Source organism: Calliphora vicina, chromosome 1 (assembly GCF_958450345.1).
Source record: "Calliphora vicina chromosome 1, idCalVici1.1, whole genome shotgun sequence".
In the NCBI taxonomy this organism is placed as follows: domain Eukaryota; kingdom Metazoa; phylum Arthropoda; class Insecta; order Diptera; family Calliphoridae; genus Calliphora; species Calliphora vicina.
In genome coordinates this window covers 140,802,878-140,821,168 of record NC_088780.1, presented here as the reverse complement: position 1 = coordinate 140,821,168, position 18,291 = coordinate 140,802,878, and positions in this window count along the sequence as shown.

The window sequence follows — 18,291 nt, the reverse complement described above, 5'->3', positions numbered from 1 at the left end:
TAATATGAATATTTATGCGTTGGATTTTCGCATACATACATCTGATGTACGTAAAATTTTTGTTCGAAATCAAAATTTGTGTAGGTTAATATGTTTTAAAAATTGTCCTATTAAGGTCGGATATTTATAAAATTTGGAACGACGTTTTTTAAATATATGTATGTATATGAGGATTATTTGTGATAACGATGTTTCTAAGAAAGTGGACTTTACGCCGAACCACACAAAATATAGTTTTGTGATTTCATTTTACATGGTACTTATGTATGCTTGGAAAAATCATGAACCAATTCTTACAAGTTTATTTTTTGTGGAATGCAAAGTCCAAAAATGTTAAATTTTTAGCTTTTGTTATTCATGTATTTCAAATTTTGTTTGTATGCTTATTTTTTAGAAGACACCAAGATATAAAAATTAAGTATAAAGGTACTTCATAGTTAAGTCGAGTTTCTAGAAAACATTTAATAACTCTTAATTAATTTAATCATTATTCACAAAAACCTAAAAAAATCAAAGTACTTTCAGCAGCATTAAATTAAATAATTCTCAGTACCCAACAACCTGTAAATAGTTAATCAACTCTTGTTAACCTTTAAAATTTAGTTTCACTGGAAACTGTTTTGTTTTTCTGTTGTAATTTCTTAAATCCATTTGTTTTCCAGACGATCAAATTCTACTGATACACCTGTTTAACTTCCATAAAATATGAGCTGAAACAGCAGCAACATTAATTTCGTTTCTGATAATGTTTAAGAAAAAGGTTGCAAACTTTTGTTTACATTTGCCTTAGTAAACATAAATAATTTCCAGTTTTAAAAATAAAGGACCCACAGAAATAATGTAAAAAGGACATTATGTTTATTTTGAACAACAACAATAACAAACGAAAAAAAATGTAAAAAAGAGAAGACATTGTTTGTACAGGTGCGGCATTAAATAACTTGAGCAAGCTGTATAGTCTGCCCTTGGTTTAAATATGTTGGCACCGATAAAATATTGAGATTGCAGATTTTTTTATATTGTATTGTATAAGAAATAAATACAGTTGTTTGTTAGCAATCAGGCGGAAAATTGCTTAAGAATCATCGTTATCAATGCCAATCTGTAATTATAAGCAGACGTCTTCCGTTTTTGTAAACATTTTGCTTTCTCTGCGAAAGGAAGTAAAATAGAATACAGATAAAATATATTTATTACAAATGACAAATATATGAGAGAGAAAAAAAGGTGCTGGCTTCCGTTAAATGAAATGGCAGCTAATTTATTTTGAAGAGGAAAATTAAAAATGACGCTAGTAATAAGATTAAAATGATTTCTATAAATTAAATGGTTCCTTTTTTGTTGTACTAGAAAATTTACAAGTAGCTTTTTAATAATAACCTATATTATTAAATAGGTTCTGCTAAAGGTATTCAATCAGTGCAACTTATTGACTTTTAAGTGAAAATTAAAAAAGAAATATTTTATTTTAATAATATTACCAATAAAGGTTCATTGGACGAAGATATGTATTCATCACCAAAAGCATATTTATGAACAAATTCCCAGAAACAATAAAAATGTTGTACTTCCTATTGATTGAGGTTCTTAGAAAAGAAACCTGCATTGGTTATAATGAAGCAATTACTGAAACATTAGAAAACGTACATGAAATTGGTTAGTTTGATACAAATTACAGCAGTATCAGCGTGTAATTTATGCTTTGCTCAACATATTTTGCTGAGTAAGAATACCATAGGTCCTACAACAATAGCCAATATTCTAGGAGAATCTCTTTAATTTTTTCTTTGTATTTTGAACACCAGCATATTTTGATTGATAAGAAGTCAAGGGGAATATATGAGGAAAATAAAAAATTTTAGAGAATTTGAAAATCCCTCAAAAAATACAACATTTGCTTAATTGAAATTCAAATGAAACAAAGCCATAGAACACTCTAGGAATTATCAGCGCATAGTGGCTTATAAACTTTTGGTTTTGAGAATAATACTTATTGGAATTTTGTATAGGCAGTGCTGAGTTGATTTGTATTTACATGGGTTCGTAGTTGAATGGGTGTTAGTGAGCGTCCCCCAAAGTAGCTAACCGTCGCACAGAGGGCCCAAACATACTAATTTTGCGGATTAATTGAAAAAACAAATTTCAAGTATCGTGAAAACTGAAAGTGCCAGCTTAAAGAGCGCAAAATTCTACGTCAGAAGGCAAAAAATTAATGTGAAATAATAATAGGTATTTTTATAGTCACGTGTTGAAATTACATATTGTGAGAAAAAAACCTAAAAAATTGAAAAAAAAAATAAAAAATTGCGCAAATAAATACTATTTGTGATAGGCAATTTAAAAAAATTAACAAATCTAATTATCCAACCATCAAGCTCAGGTATTTATTGATATGTTTTGGTTAAATTTAAATTTGAATTATTGGTGGAAGTGGCTTTGATATTAGTTTTTATATTGGAAGTGCAAAAAAATGGATTTTGTCAGTTCAAATGGACATAAAGTTATTAGCTGGGCTCAGCTGGGTAGAGAATTTAATATAATTTAAAAGCCTGGACAGTTAGGCGTTGTTTCAGAAAAAATTAGGTTGCGCATCGCTGCGCCTCATAAGTTATATGTAAATTAGTAAAAGCTTCACCCTTTAAGTCTACCATCAAAAAACACTTTGCGATTCTGATCAACGTTTTATTGCTGTCGTTGTTGTTGTTATTGTTATTGTCATTGTTTTTTTTTGTTTTATAAGAGATGTGCAAGGGTTGTGATTAATAATACGATAGTCACGTGTGAGTCAGGCCTGGACGTGGCTATATTCTAGTATTATAATGAGATAAACAATAATAAACTTTTACCAATTACTTTTCTTTATTTCAGTTTTGACCCGTTTTGATAACAACGGGTCAAAATGTTTCCCGATTTTCTCAATTTTTCTTTTATTGGACTAATAGCAAATGTATAGTATGTCAAACAAAAAACTAACTGTTTAAAAATCGTGACTGACTTCAAAGTTATATGCATTTGAATTTAAAAATTTATCAAAAAGGCGATTTTCGCTAGTTTTTGGAAAAAAGTACTTTTTTTCTTTTTAAGTTATATAAAAAAAATTCTAAGAAGATGTATTAGGAATTTATACTTTTTGAAAAGCAAACTTTACAACAAATATTTTAGATGAAAACAAATTTGAAAATTGTTGATACGTAGGGGACCAGGTCCATTCAAAAAACGCCTATTTTTTATGTAAAATTTAAATTTAGGGCAAAAATTCTCAAATCTCATCGTCGATATCAAAATAAAGTAACCCAGTTTAGATGGCCAAATATGTTCTGAATTAATTTGTAAATGGTTCGGATAAACCCGCTCCTGGTGTGGATATTATAACCAAAAAACTAAAAACTCCCACTTTTTTGGGAATTGCAGGATTTTTGATTATAAATTTTATTGTTCCATTTCTAATAGAAGAATCTTTATAAGTGCAAAATTTCATTAAAAAATATTCATAAATAAAAAAATAATTTTATTTTTAAAAATCTTTGCAAAAACTCATTAAAAATCATTTTTTGTCATACCAATACAACCACTTTTTCAACAAATAATGACTAAATGTAAGAGTAAAACTGGTTATCATAAAATTTTTGAAACTTTTGTCTATTTCTAACAAAATAATAATACAGAAATTCCAACAAACGAACTAGATATTAACATTTTTATTCTAACGGCGTGCCATTCCCCATACAAAACGTATGTACATACCCAGGTATGTTGCTGTTGACATGCGTAAAGCAGTTCTGCTGTTGACTTAAAGGTTAAAAGGCAAAGCAACTCATGCAAATTCTGTCGTTGATTTCATGATACCCTCACCGCCAGAGTGGGGAGGGTATGGTCCTATAAACAATGGTCCATGGTCCTATAAACAATTTGCACACATTTGATATTAAAAGTTGACAACTACTTAATAATCCATTATGTAGGCTATGCTAAGTCCAAGCTACTTAAATACTGGTTATTTTAAATATTTCTGATTCTTTTAATAACTTAATTGGAACAAAATAAACACTTAATATTTTTTAGGGTGCCTTATATTTCTTCTTAACCTAGCTTTCTTAATAAATTATATTTTCCAGCGAAAGGGTACACATTTGCCTCAAAGCCATGACCATGATATTGGTCAATTTCCAGCTAAATATTATTTTTCTTCTCATACCTAAATTAAGTTTATTTGTTTATTTTGCAATATTTTAATTTCCTTGAATCAGTTCTTTTTTCCTGTTTCTGTTATTATTTGTCATATTCAACCACAACCAACAATTTTCTTCAAATTAATTAAAGACATATATTTACTAAATAGTTGTTTACCCAAAAGAAAATTTGTTTAAAAACAAAAATAAGGAATATCCAAAAAGTATACAATTATAGAATTAAAGCTTCTCAAAAAATAATTAAAAAAATTGTAAAAGAAAACATTAATACTGCTTGGCTTTTAAGATAGAAATAAAATAAAAAAGTAGAAGTTGTTTTCTGCTCTTACAAAAAGAAAAAAATGAAAAAACCCCTCCAACTGTAAGAAAAAGATTAGTATTTATTTAAGAATATATTCGCCCTGCCACTCATTCATCTTCTAAATCTAGCAAAAGTTTAGACATTTAACTGACACGGATTTCCTTCAAATAAAACTTTAATACATTTTCTAGCGCCATCAAAACGGAAACTTGTTAAATTGTTAAGCTTTAAAAAGTGAAAGAAAAATTAAGAAGAAACAAAAATAAAATAAACTAAACTAAAGCAAAGAAATGAATAGAAAGCAGTTGTAGTTGGAGTACGAGTAGATGTTTTCATTATTTCATTACTTTAAATTAAGACGGCAATAAGTTGTTGATGTGTGTATATGCGTTTGTATGTGTTGAAATATTTGTTTGAATTTGTTGAGAAAATTTTGCAATAGTTCCCTGAAAATTCTTGCGTAGACATTAAAAATTTCAAAGCAGCACTTTAAGAAATGTTTGGAAAATGAGAAATATTCTATTTGCACATATTTTATTTACAAGTAAATGCGAATGCTGAAAAACTGTTTATAATATAATTATCGAAAAATATGTATGTGTGAATATGTACTTGAACTTTGGGTGTTAAATTCTGAAAGAAAGGTTTACATAAAAATACTCAGCTCTTTGCTTTTATAGCCACCACCAAAAATATGGGGGGTATATTGATTTTATCATTCCATTTGTAACATATCGAAATGTTGTTCGTAGAACCAAAAAGGCCCAGAATTTCTCAAATTCCTAGCCAAAAGAACTGCTCATATTTTGAGGCCAAGAACGAATCAAGACAATATCGGATACGTTGTTGCAAAGTGAAGCGTAATCTGGAGAGAGCAATCTGCATCGATCGAAACAAATAGTAGTAATCTGGACTATAAGGCGGGTGAGGTAAAACTTTCCACCACTTCATTCTAAATACTTTTTAACAGATATTGCAAAATTTGGCAGAGCATTGTCATAATGGAATATTGCGGTTTCATGTCTGGCCGCATATTCTGGACGTTTTTCGGCAAATGCTCCCTTAAAATGAATCAGTTGCGTATGGTACTGGTACCATATAATGGTCTGGCCGGATTTCAGCAGCTCATAATATATATTACCCTAAAACCATGGATATTTGACTTTGCTAGAGATTCGGCTGGTTGGCCGGGCATCACATACAAACCCTTACGCTTCGCGTTCAATCAGCTCAGCTTCAATTCGTATGGTCTCAGCTTCAATTCGTATGGTACCCAATTTCCCTGATTTTGGATGATTCCTGCTGAGCGCAAATGTTTTGAAATTGCTGCTTGAATAGCTCCCAGTGATTTTGAAAACTCTAGTTGAGTTTGACAACAATCTTCATGGAGTAATGCTTCCAATTCCTAGTCTTCAACCTTTTTAGGCAGGCCTGGATGATCTTTGTCTTTCGTATCAAAATCACCACTTCTGAACCGAAGAAACCATCTCCCGCATGATGAAACCGATGGAACATATTGACTATAAGCTTTGGTGAGCAATCGGTGTGCTTCAGCGTCACTTATTTTAAAAATTAAAGAAGTAAAGCATAACTTCCCGCATATGATGCTTTGTTTGCACAAAATTCGACATTATATATACTATAATTTTCATTAACTTCAAAACAAAAATCCCATTTAGAAGATACGTCATCCATTGCAAATCCCTCATTTTTAAGTCATACACAAAAATTTTAAATGTAAGTTAGGGAACAACATTTCCAAAAATACATCCTTAAATTTCATTTGCATTATGAATGCATTTCTTGAAAACAAATAGCTTTTTAATTAAGTAGTAAATAGGGGACATAATTATCTTTCCAATGCATCTTAAATCTGACAACAGCTTCGTACGATACGAATATTTAATATGTCCAAAAATTAAAATCGAAATTAAAAAAAATTAAATGTCCAAATGACTCTAAACTGTGTATTTACCAAATATAATCAAAATCGACAGAACCAAAAACAAGTTGCTTCTAATGTTTTATGTAATTCATAATGTACCCTGCTACTAAGGGTTTAACAAATATGTTTTTCTGTTTTCAATTCAAAAATATAAAAATCTACAAATATTGAGTTCATTACAACGCATTGGACACTTCATTTCCACCTTTGATATTGTTGTTATGATTATTGGTAGTTTCCATAATACTAAGCTTTAACTACATGAATTTAAAAATCTTAAGAGTACCTGTGAATGCAATATTCTCTTTAGTTTATGCGAAGGCACATTAAGAGAATGTTTAAATTAAACGTAGACTGCTTACGTTTTACTCTTATTTTGAAGGCTAAAATGAAGGTAAAATATTTAGCAATTTCATATATATACAAATATCTAAGTAAACTACAGTTAATATTATTTGTATTTTGTCGGTCGGTAGTATGGTAGGGCTTGATACCCTACACTAAGTAAATTAGAAAAACATTTTCTTTTAAAATTTCAATAATTTATATTCGTGAGTAAGGGGCCTTATATGGGAGCTATTAATAATTATGGACCGATCTCCATGAAATTAGGTCGTGTGATTTATGCCTACATGAAAGTTATTTTTGTTGAATTTTATATGTGTAGCACATTTTTAAGAGATTTATGCTCGTTAAAGTGATTATCGGAAACAGGCTTTATATGGGAGCTATGACTAATTATAGACCGATCTTAATAAAATTTGGTGACATGAATTCCGTATATATGAAACTTATTTGAAGCAAAACCTGTAAAGTACATACATATATAAATTAAAAATTGTATGGGGGCTATGTAAAATAATGGACCGATTTCAGTCAGTTTCAATAAACTTCGTCCTTGGGCCAAACAAATTCTTTGCGCAGAAAGTTTACATGGACAGCCAGCCAGACGGACGGACATCGTTTATACTTTAAGGTGGGTGTTAGAATAATCTTTTTGGGCGTTACAAACATCTGCACAAATCCAATATACCCTCCCCACTATGATGGTGTAGGGTATTAAAAGTTATGTAAGTTTAAAATTTCGATTTTTACCATCAAAAAATATGGGGGTATATTGATTTTGTTATTTTGTTTGTAATGTATCGAAATATTCATTGCAGACTCACAACCGTATATGTATCCTGGGTCCTCATAAGATTCTATGTCCGTCAGTCAGTCAGTCTGTCTTTTGATAGCAAGATAAGGCCCAAACGAAAGGAGACAGCTGGCTGAAATTTTCCATAGATACTCTCTATTGAGTTCGTGGCAGCCACCATACAAATATCTCCCTGGAATACTGTTTGAAAACTCATAGATATGTTGATTATTCAAGAATCCTGATACAATATTTGCACAAATTAGTTCTAAGAACTCTGAAATTATACCATAAATTATGGTGAATATCTGGTAAAATGTGTTCAGAAACATTCATAAATGTCTTATAGTACTTAGATAAAAAATGATATCCTATTTTTCCTAAAATTGTAATGTATAGGTGTGAAGCACCTGAAAATACTTAATTAAATTTGTGTTATTGACTTTAACATAGGTAATATATAGGTAATATCTTATCATTTTCTTACCACTGTATATGAAAGATTAATTTTAGTTCATTAGCTAAACAAAAGACTTTAGTTAAATTATAAAATAAAAAAAAAACTAAAATTTAAAATATAAAATATATAACCTTGCTCTTTGATTGCTTCCAACTGTCTGTTCTCTTAAAAAAATCACATATAACGTAACGCATTTAACGTAACTCACACAAGTACACAACTTCTCTTTAGAATAATAAATGCTGTGTGGTACTCTTCCACTCCCTTTCATTTTAAAGGTGTTGAATCTCACAGTTAAGTTTATGAATACTCCCTACACCACTACAGCCATGCAAAACATACAAATAAATAGTAGACACACACTTACACACCATATCACAGAGAATAATAAATATTTGTTAACATTTTCCTACTTTATTAATGTCTCTGTAATATTCGTGGCGTTATTTGAAACGGTAGGGTAAGTGTAGCAAGTTGCATATTAAAATACGTGAACATAAAAACAACAAGCTTAGAAAGAAACCGGATTCCAGTTGGGTGTTAAAATTAATTAACCTTAACAATAAAACTAAAGAGAGAAAAACAAAAGGAAAGAAAAAAATAATTGTCAACTGATTTAGCCACTAACTGTTGGCAACAATAGTTTGTGTAATTTAAGTGTTTACTTTTCTTACTGCGAAAAAAGGTTTTAGTTTCCGCGATGCTGTAGCAAAAGTGTTGTAGGCGAAAATGGAGAACATTTGCAGTAATTTATAATTAATGAAAACATTTGTAGAAAATTACTTGCTGTACTTCAACTCAATATTAGTGAGGACTTTATTTGTAACAATGTAATTTGGCACAGTTGTTATTTGAAGAGAGTTGTAGAAATTTGCTAAATTGACACCCTTATTGTTTTTATTTTAGCTATACGTACTTTTCGATAATGAAAAAAATTTGTATAAAAATGTTGGGATTCAATTAAACTATTCTACGTTAAGAATGTTGAATGTTGTCAGAACTATTTTGTTTAATCAATATTGGCTTTACATATTGAAGTACAGCATTAAGTATCAGTTTTTATTTGTGTTAAATTTATATTTTACCTTTGCATTAATTAAGCAAATTATAAATAAATATTCTCTTTTACCCATCTGAATGTCAAATTATGGCAAATGCTATTATTACTCATACGCCTTATGTTTACTTACATATGTACGCTTAATTAACCAATATGGCCAATCGGTAGTATGAGTAATATTAGCTTTTAAGAAGTAATGCGTATACGCACTGGGTGGCATACAAGTATGTAAATATGAATACTAAGTGCACAGTACATACATTTTTTTGCAAAAATTATAAGGAGTGGTCGCAGAGTGCTGAATCTAAGAAAAAAATAAAATTTTATCAAAATCGACCACGCCCAACGCCCACTGCCCATACAATCCAAATAGATTTTTTCGCATAAAAGTTTTCCTATCCAAATAAAAGTCTAGAAATTTGGTACATATATTTTCTGAAACAAAAGAGCAACGTATGCTAAGTTTTATTAAAATCGGCCATGCCCACCGCATACCGGCCATGCAATCCAAATGCAGTACATTTTTGTGGAAAAATTCTAAGGAGTGGTCATTAGAGTGTCCCTTAGAATTACATTTTTTGAAATGAAAACTTTCGTAATGACCTAAAATACCACCAAAAAAATTATGGTTAAAAAATGTTAAAGTTATTAAAAAATCGGCAGGCCATTAACGTGTCTCAGGCCTCTAGAACAAGAAATGTAGGAACAAAATTAACATATTTTGAGAAATATTAAAACAAAACTTATTTTTACTTAAAATATATCCACATTTACTTGTATATGAATATGATATGATACAGTTAACCTATTCGCAGGTATAACCAAATAAAAATATTTTTTTTAACGGCAGTTTCAAAACTCCAATTTCAAATTTTTAAAAATTTTGTTAAACAAATTTCAGATTTTTTTGATCATCATAAGAAAAATATAAAATCAAGTCTAGTATTTACAATAACAGCACAAAAATGGAATTAACTCTTAAGAGCACTTAGGGTCCAAATGACCCTGATTACATTTACATTTATTATTTAAAATCGGTCACGCCCACCGCCCACCATGAAATCTGTTTTAATTAATTAAGTTTGACAAAGAAATAAAATTCAATATTTATTGCACTTATTTATTGGATTTCGTAACCAGAAACATTTCTCACAGAACGCTGATTTCCGTAATACAGCTACATAACATAAATACTTTATTGCGGTTTGAGTATTTATTTCCATGGTGAATTGAGAAACAATACTGAATAAAAATAAGATGACAGTATGACACTTTTAAATACTATATATGGTCAATTCAATGCCATCGTACGTGACATTTGTACGCCTATAGAGTCTAATAGGTATAAGAGTATCTGAAAAATAATTTTGTCTTTATGTTCCACTCAGAGGGTATTATATTTAAAAAAATTATAAGTTCTTTCGAGAAAATGTTGTCCAAAATATTGAGCGATATAATGGCAACGTGACATAAGACGGAAATTTTCGAATCGTGAGAGACGTTATGTTTTATTTTAATTTCTTACACTAAACCAAATATTTTTTCCTTACAATCCGTCATATTTAAATAAAAACAATATTTGGATGATTTTATAATAAATAAATTTTAATATCGTACGTGAGAGATATTTCACTTATAGTAAAAAATATATATTCTGTAAATGTATGTATACAAAAACTAAAAAATAAATAGAAAATATATATGGGCATTTCCTGCGGTCACGAACCTATGCTTTTGATGTCCAAATATAGAAAACAAATCTGTTCCTTGCATTTTTTTGCGATTCGATTTAAAAGCGATTAATTAATTCTAAAAGTGTATTAATCTAGGTCTCTATCCCTTACTTACACAATAAAATATCTCTATTGGTTTTCGTTTAATTGGTGTAATTACCTGGTCGCTAACGTACGATTATCACCATGCATTTTCCCATAAATATCTTCAAATTTCCTTAACAAATAAGTAAGAAAGTATCGCCGGTCAAGCCCGACCATATAATACCCCACACTAAGTAACATTTTTATTTTAAAAATTCAATAATTTCTATTCGAGAGTGATTTTCGAAGTGGGCCTTCTGTGGGAGCTATGACCAATTATTGACCAATCACCATGAATTTAGTTCGCAGTTTATGTCTATATGAAAGTTATTTTAGTTGAATTTTATGTGTATACCAACATTTTTATGAGATTTATGAACGTTAAAGTGATTTACGGAAGCGGATTTCGGCCAGTTTCAATAGGCTTCGTCATTGGGTCGAAAAGATTATTTGTACCAAATTATATCGAAATATCTTCAATAAAACTCGATGATTATCAACATTTCGGTTTCAATAAACAATTTGATAATAGCAAAAAAAACAATCAGAGTCAAATTAATTTCATACTAAATGCTAATTGGAAACCTAGTTTTCGCCTAAAACATACTTTTTTTACTTTTATACTTATTTTTGCCTTAAAATGTTGTAATAAGCTCTAAATGCTTTCAATGCTGTTTTGTCTTTTAAGCCGTGGTTGTCATTCTCGTGGAATAGCCCATATGTATTGTGCTGAAATCTTCTAAAAATACTCTGTGTTGAAAGAATTTTTTTGGTATTGAAAATGGGAAATATCCGTCCATGAATTCACCTAGCCCCCATACAAATGTCACCCCGGAACATTATTTTAGCAGTCATATATGTATATGTTGATTATGCGTCAATCTTGATAAAATTTTGCACACATTATTTCTTAATACCAACTTAATAACATAACTTCAATCAGTAAAATTGCAATTTATTTAATTTTCCTGGAAAAACAAAAATAACTTATAGCAGAACTTATGAATACAAGCAGCAGGTCTATATCTAGCTATTAAAGTCTCAGATATTAAAAATCATTAATTCGAGTATTACTAACTATTTACTCATTCAAGTCTTGGCCATTTGTTGCATTATGTTTGCATGCTCAATGTGAATTCAATTAAATTTAATATTTATAGTTTTCTTTTTTGATTATATTGCAACGGACATAGTTTCAATGTAATATTATAAATTTGCTCTCTATAACTTCAATATTTTCATTTTCTTTAGTTTATAGATATTTAAACATTCATTTGTGGTTTCTTGTACTGTTTAAATTGTAGAAATCAAATACCATTTACTACTACAACCACAATGTTCATTTTAATTGATATGGCAGCGGTTTTCGTTGAGAAAATCACAATCACAATGAGTAGGTCATTCGTGAAATTAGCTTTCAAAGGCAGGAAGTTAACTAAAACTAAGAAAATGTATTAAAAAGTGCAAGTATGTGTAAAAATACAATATATATAGAAAAAAAAATTACATATAGCACATTGTTTAAATATTGTTGGAAAATGTTACAAAACATTACAGTGTCCATTAGGAAACAAAGAAACAAACATGTTAAAAGTGAACAAAAAAATAAACAGAAAACAAAAGCATGCCAAACTAACAGAAACTCTTTTAAGTCTCATAAAATACAAGTACAAACACTCACACCCACTTACTTTTACAAACAACACAAATGTAGTACATTTGTATGTATGCCAGTTTATTTATTTACGCTCTCACAAAAACACATACATAGAAATTCTTAATACGAAAGAGCAAAAAACTATTAACTCAACCGGAAATACATGTGAGTATTATATGTACACTATCGGATAAAAAATATTGGAAAAAGTAAAAAAAGATAAAAATATATTAGATTACTAGCTGCCATAGCTCACACAAAGTTTGAAGACTCCCACTATAATAGTACTCCAGATATGCAATAATAAATGTTTACTTTGTATGGGAGGTGCCATGCCCGTTGTACCTATATAGGTAAATTGTGAATCTAAACCATCCAGGGACACACTCAAATACACACAACAAATTTCATCGAAATCGGCCCAGCCGTTAAGGAGGAGTTCAGTTACTAACACACGTACAGAAGAATTATATATAAAGATAGAAAACATATTAATCATTTGTTGCATAAACGCAATTCTTCAAAACTACAGCACATCTTTTAGGCATAGAACTTATAAGATACTTTATTGTTGTCATTGGAATATTTTGTTTAAAATCAATGAAAACGACCTTTGCTGTACCTTATGATTCTGATGTGTTTATGATTTTGATGTGGAAATAATATTGTGTCAATTGAAAAATATAAAAACAAATTATTGAAACGAACATAAGTTTTTTTTTAAATTTTTTATCACAAATTTCAAATTTTGGATTTAGAGTTGTATAAACTACATCTTCAGTATTCGAATGTTTCGAACAAGAGATTTCATGTTTAAAATTAATCGAATTATTCGATTAATTAAAATTTGTTTAAATAATATAAAATAAGTAGATTTTACATCGCCAAGTCGTACATAAAGTTGTTGTACCGTCTAAAGTCGCATTTAGTAACATCACTTACATATATATATTTTAAGATCATGTTTTTCGTCCAATTCATCAATATCACTGTAATTTTCTGTATCATATTTTATTCGATTATTCTTCATAAAGTTATTCGAATGATTCATTACTCGAAAATGGTAATTTTTAAATTCTTCGAATAATTATTCGTAAGAATTTAAAACGAACGATCATTACTCGAATGAATACCCTGGTAAATATGGAGGAGCAATATTGAAATATCCGTTAGTACTCAATCTCCATCCGGAAAAATGTTATAAGATACTAAACTTTTAAGTTTTGGCGATTTAATTTTTTTTTAAAGTTTTTTGGCCAAATCCACAGCGATGAACATCCACAGTGATAAATTTAATAGACTGGTTTATTGCGTGAATTGATTTGTTTTATTTATAAAGTGGAGATATTGAAATGCAAACATTTTAAGGCCACTAGAAAATTTCATAAAATATTGAACTGTTGGTCCCCCAAAAGGTATAATATAAATATAAACAAGTAAGAAAGTATGGTCGGTCAAGACCGACCCTACACTAAGGAAATTAGCAAAAATATTTTTCTTTTAAAATTTCAGTAATTTATTTTCGTGAATGATTTTCGGAAAATGGCCTTATATGGCAGCTATGACTAATTATGGACCGATCGCCATGCATTTAGGTCGTGTAGTTTATGTCTATATGAAAGTCAATTTTGTTGAAATTTATGTGTATACCAACATTTTTAAGAGATTTATGCTCGTTAAAGTGATTATCGGAAGCAGGCCTTATATGGGAGCTATGACTAATAATGAACCGATCATAATTGAATTTGGTGGCGTGAATTCTGTATATGTAAAATTTATTTGGAGCACAATTTGTGTAGATACCTATATAAATTAAACATTTATGACCGATAAAGTCCAATTTCGGGAGGACATTTGTATGGGGGCTAGGTGAAATAATGGACCAGTACTAATATCAAAATTGCGACCTGTACTTTGGTTTACATGGCCAGCCAGTCAGACGGACGGACATTGTTTAATCGACTCAGAATGTGATTCTGGTGTTGGGTCAATATATACAAACATTTTCATTAAAAATATTTTTGTAAAAAAAGTACCAAAGAAAGGGATCAATTTGACCCCTTATACGCAAGGTTGCCAATTTAGCCATTTTCCGGCTAGATCTAGCAATTTTATTTTCATTTAGCGATAAAAAAAATGGCTAGATTTAATCTAGCCGGAAGATCTAGCCATTTTATTTTGTCCTAGACTTTTTTATTTTATACTTTTCTTGAACATTTTTGCAATTTTTTAAAAATAGAACAGTATTTTTTATCATATGACAAAGAAACAGTCTTTTTAAACAAATTCGTCTGTTGATGAGAATATTATTGGTTTTATGAAAACAAGCTTCGAAATTGTTTCCAACGCAAACAGATCATGCATATTCAAAAATCTATTTTGTATTTCTTCAATAGATCCGATTTTGATTGTAAGTGCTGTTTAATTTATCAAAAAGGAAAAAGAAACTATTGATATTACAATCTTTAAATCTGCTAAACCCCATTAACACGAAGTCGGTAAGAGTTTTTTTTAAAACTGTCAGTATAACTATTAGTTAACACATAACCAGACTTCGTGGTAATGGGGGCAAGAAATGTAATATTTATGAATTTGTATTCAGTTAGTTTTGGGTTTTAGCCATTTCTAACCATTTTTAATTCAAAATCTAGCCATTTTTTGAGCTGAAGAGTTGGCAACCTTGCTTATACGTTTAAATTTAAAAAAACTGCCAAAATCCATTTGAATTTTTTTTTAGAAGAACAACAATTCCATTTGAATTTAATTTCTGAGATATGGGATACAGAAAAGTACCAAAACTGGTACCTTAAAAGTGCAACCATCAAAAAGTATCTGCCATACAACTGCTGATTTATGTTTGGCATCTACACATAGGTAGAGGTGCCTATATACAAAATTTGAAGACATACAAATTTTCTAAGTTCAAAATTGTGCAAATAGGTGCATTCGAAATACATCGATTTAAAAAGTTGGTTCACTTGACCTGAAATCCCCCATGTAGCGATTAGTAGTTAGCCGACCGAGAGCCGAAACATTTATCTTGTCGGATTGTATTAATTAGCCTCATTTATAGCTTGATACAATTTGTTTAGATTCGCGATTTACCTTTCTATTTACTATATTTCTATAGGGTTAAGGTCAGTACTGGCTAGAGTGTCCAAAAAAACCGGCAAATTTACAAAACCGGTTTCCTGTTTAACCGAAAAAGTGTGTTTTTGAAAAAACCGGTTTCGATTATTGTCTTTTAAAAAACCGGTTAAGCGGTTTTGGTTTTTGTCTTCAAAAAAATGGTTAACCGCTTTATATTAAATTTGTATTTAATGGAAATTTTGCATTTTTGAATTGTTTATGCAATTATTTTATATCTTTTACGAAATGTTGTCAAATGCTACAATTTTCTATAAAATAAATCAATAAAAATATAAATATGCTTGAATGAGCTTTAGAAAATATATTTCATTAAAACCGGTTAACCGTCATACAAAAACCGGTTAGTCAAAAAACCGAAAAGTTAAACTAACCGAAACCGGTGAGTTTACAAAGATGAAAAAAACCGGTTGACCGGTTTTCGGTTTTTAATACTCTAGTACAGGCCAATGCATGCGCCGTCCTGTTCTAAACACCCCTTCATTAATTTGGATGTATGTTTTGTACGTGAAGCTAAGAATGAAGTTTAATTGAATTTTATATTGAAACATTGCAACGGTATTGTTTTATTCATTTTCCTAAATTTTAAGTACAATAGTATTTATAATTTTGTGTTTTTTAGTTAAATCAGGATTGGAATTTTTCGTATCATATAATTTTTGTTTTAGAAAACAAGCAAATTTGTTTTCCCTATAAAAATAGTGTACGAGTAGAAGCAATGTTTATCCAATGTCTTTTGACCGACACTGTATTGCAGATGTATAGGATGTTCATGGTCTATCTGATTGAAGCAGGTGTGAGTATGAGGCAGTTGTTGTGAAGTATACATAAGTGTTATATTCGTTAAGGTCGAATTTCATGAGTGTTTTTATTTTATCACATTTTAGCATTGAAGGTAGCTGAAAACTATCTGCAGAGATATTTAGTTTGTGTGGTTTGACATCGCAGTCATTGTGTAAGTTTTCAAAGTTATTCAAACAGGCGATGTAAAATTTTGTCTGAGGAAAACAAAAATATTTAAAATCATTTGTTTTTTTTTTCTAAAAATCGAATGATTTTGAAAGTCTGTTAGAAATTACTTAAAGTTTCTTCTCGCAAAAATGTTACATTTTTAATTGAATTTGAGCAAATTTATGAAAATTTTAATGATGTTATATTGCCTGAAAAGTACTTTACTTTAATTTAAATATTTAGTAAATTTTAAATCATTTAATTTGATGTTTGTAAATATACGCTGGAGTAATGGACACATATTTTTTAAAGGTTACTTAAAAATCTTTAAGTCGACTTAAAATCAATTGATATTCAACTGGCATAAACTTATGAAAACCCGGTTTTTTACCCGTAACTCAAGATTTTGGAGGAGTTCGGTAAATTTAAAAATAAGCTTATTATACTCTACAGCACCTACCAGCAAAATAATAACAATTCCCAGGAATTTTTTTGTCGCACAGTTTTACTTGTGATTTAAAAAATACAGCGATTACTTTAAGGAATAATAATGTTAAACTTTTGTAAAAAAAAAGTTGTACAAAACTATAATTTCACCAATTAAATTCACTTAAACATCCATTGAAAATTGTTATTTTGCTGATATTCAATACCCAGCTGCTTATGACAATTAAAAACATTCTACATGAATCTCATTAATTTCGGTTACGTATTTTAGATGTGAGACTGATTTACACAAACAAATAAATAAGAATATATTATTTAGTGGGTTGAAATGGGGTAATTTTTCAAGTCGACTGATCTACTTCAAGTTCACCCTTGAAATAATTAATGATACATTTATTTACATGGACAGTCAGCCAGACGGAAGGGCGGACATCGTTTAATCGACCCAGATTCTGAGTTGATTGGTATACTTTAAGGTGAGTGTTAGACCAATGTTTTTGGATGTTATAAATTCAATCAGCACAAACGCAATATACCTTTCCCACTATGGTGGTGTAGGGTATAAATATGTAAGAACCGATAGTTAGTCCTTAGGATATCTTAAATCAAATTATGAAACTTCTGATTACATAAAACGTATTCCAATAGGAATATATATGATACCAAACTCTTTACAAAATTTAGACCATTTAAAGTGCATTTCGGGATAGCGATTTATAGGAAGCTTGGTCAATTATGGATCTATTCCCATGCATTATTCTAGTGTGAAACGTGAACTTTAATAATATAGTGTACATGAATATTCAGACGGACGGACAGTAAATCAAGCCAGAAATTTATTCTGAACCAATTGGTATTCTTTAAGGTGAATGTGGAACTACAACAACTCAAACTTCTGTGGTTTAGTGTATTAAAATATAAATATTAGTTCTGTGTCGTCTTCTTCTGTATTAATTGAAACTTATTTAAAAACCTTTTTTCCATTTGTTTTTACTTTAACAAATTTGCACACATTTGATGTTAAACATTGGCAGCTACTTAATAATCCATTATGTAGGCTAAGCACAATCCTAACAACTTAAATTCTTGTTATTTTAAATATTTTTTATTCATTTATTTTCGAGTCTGCTGCATTTGAAATGCCACATCATACACAAAAGCAAAATGGAAACTGATAA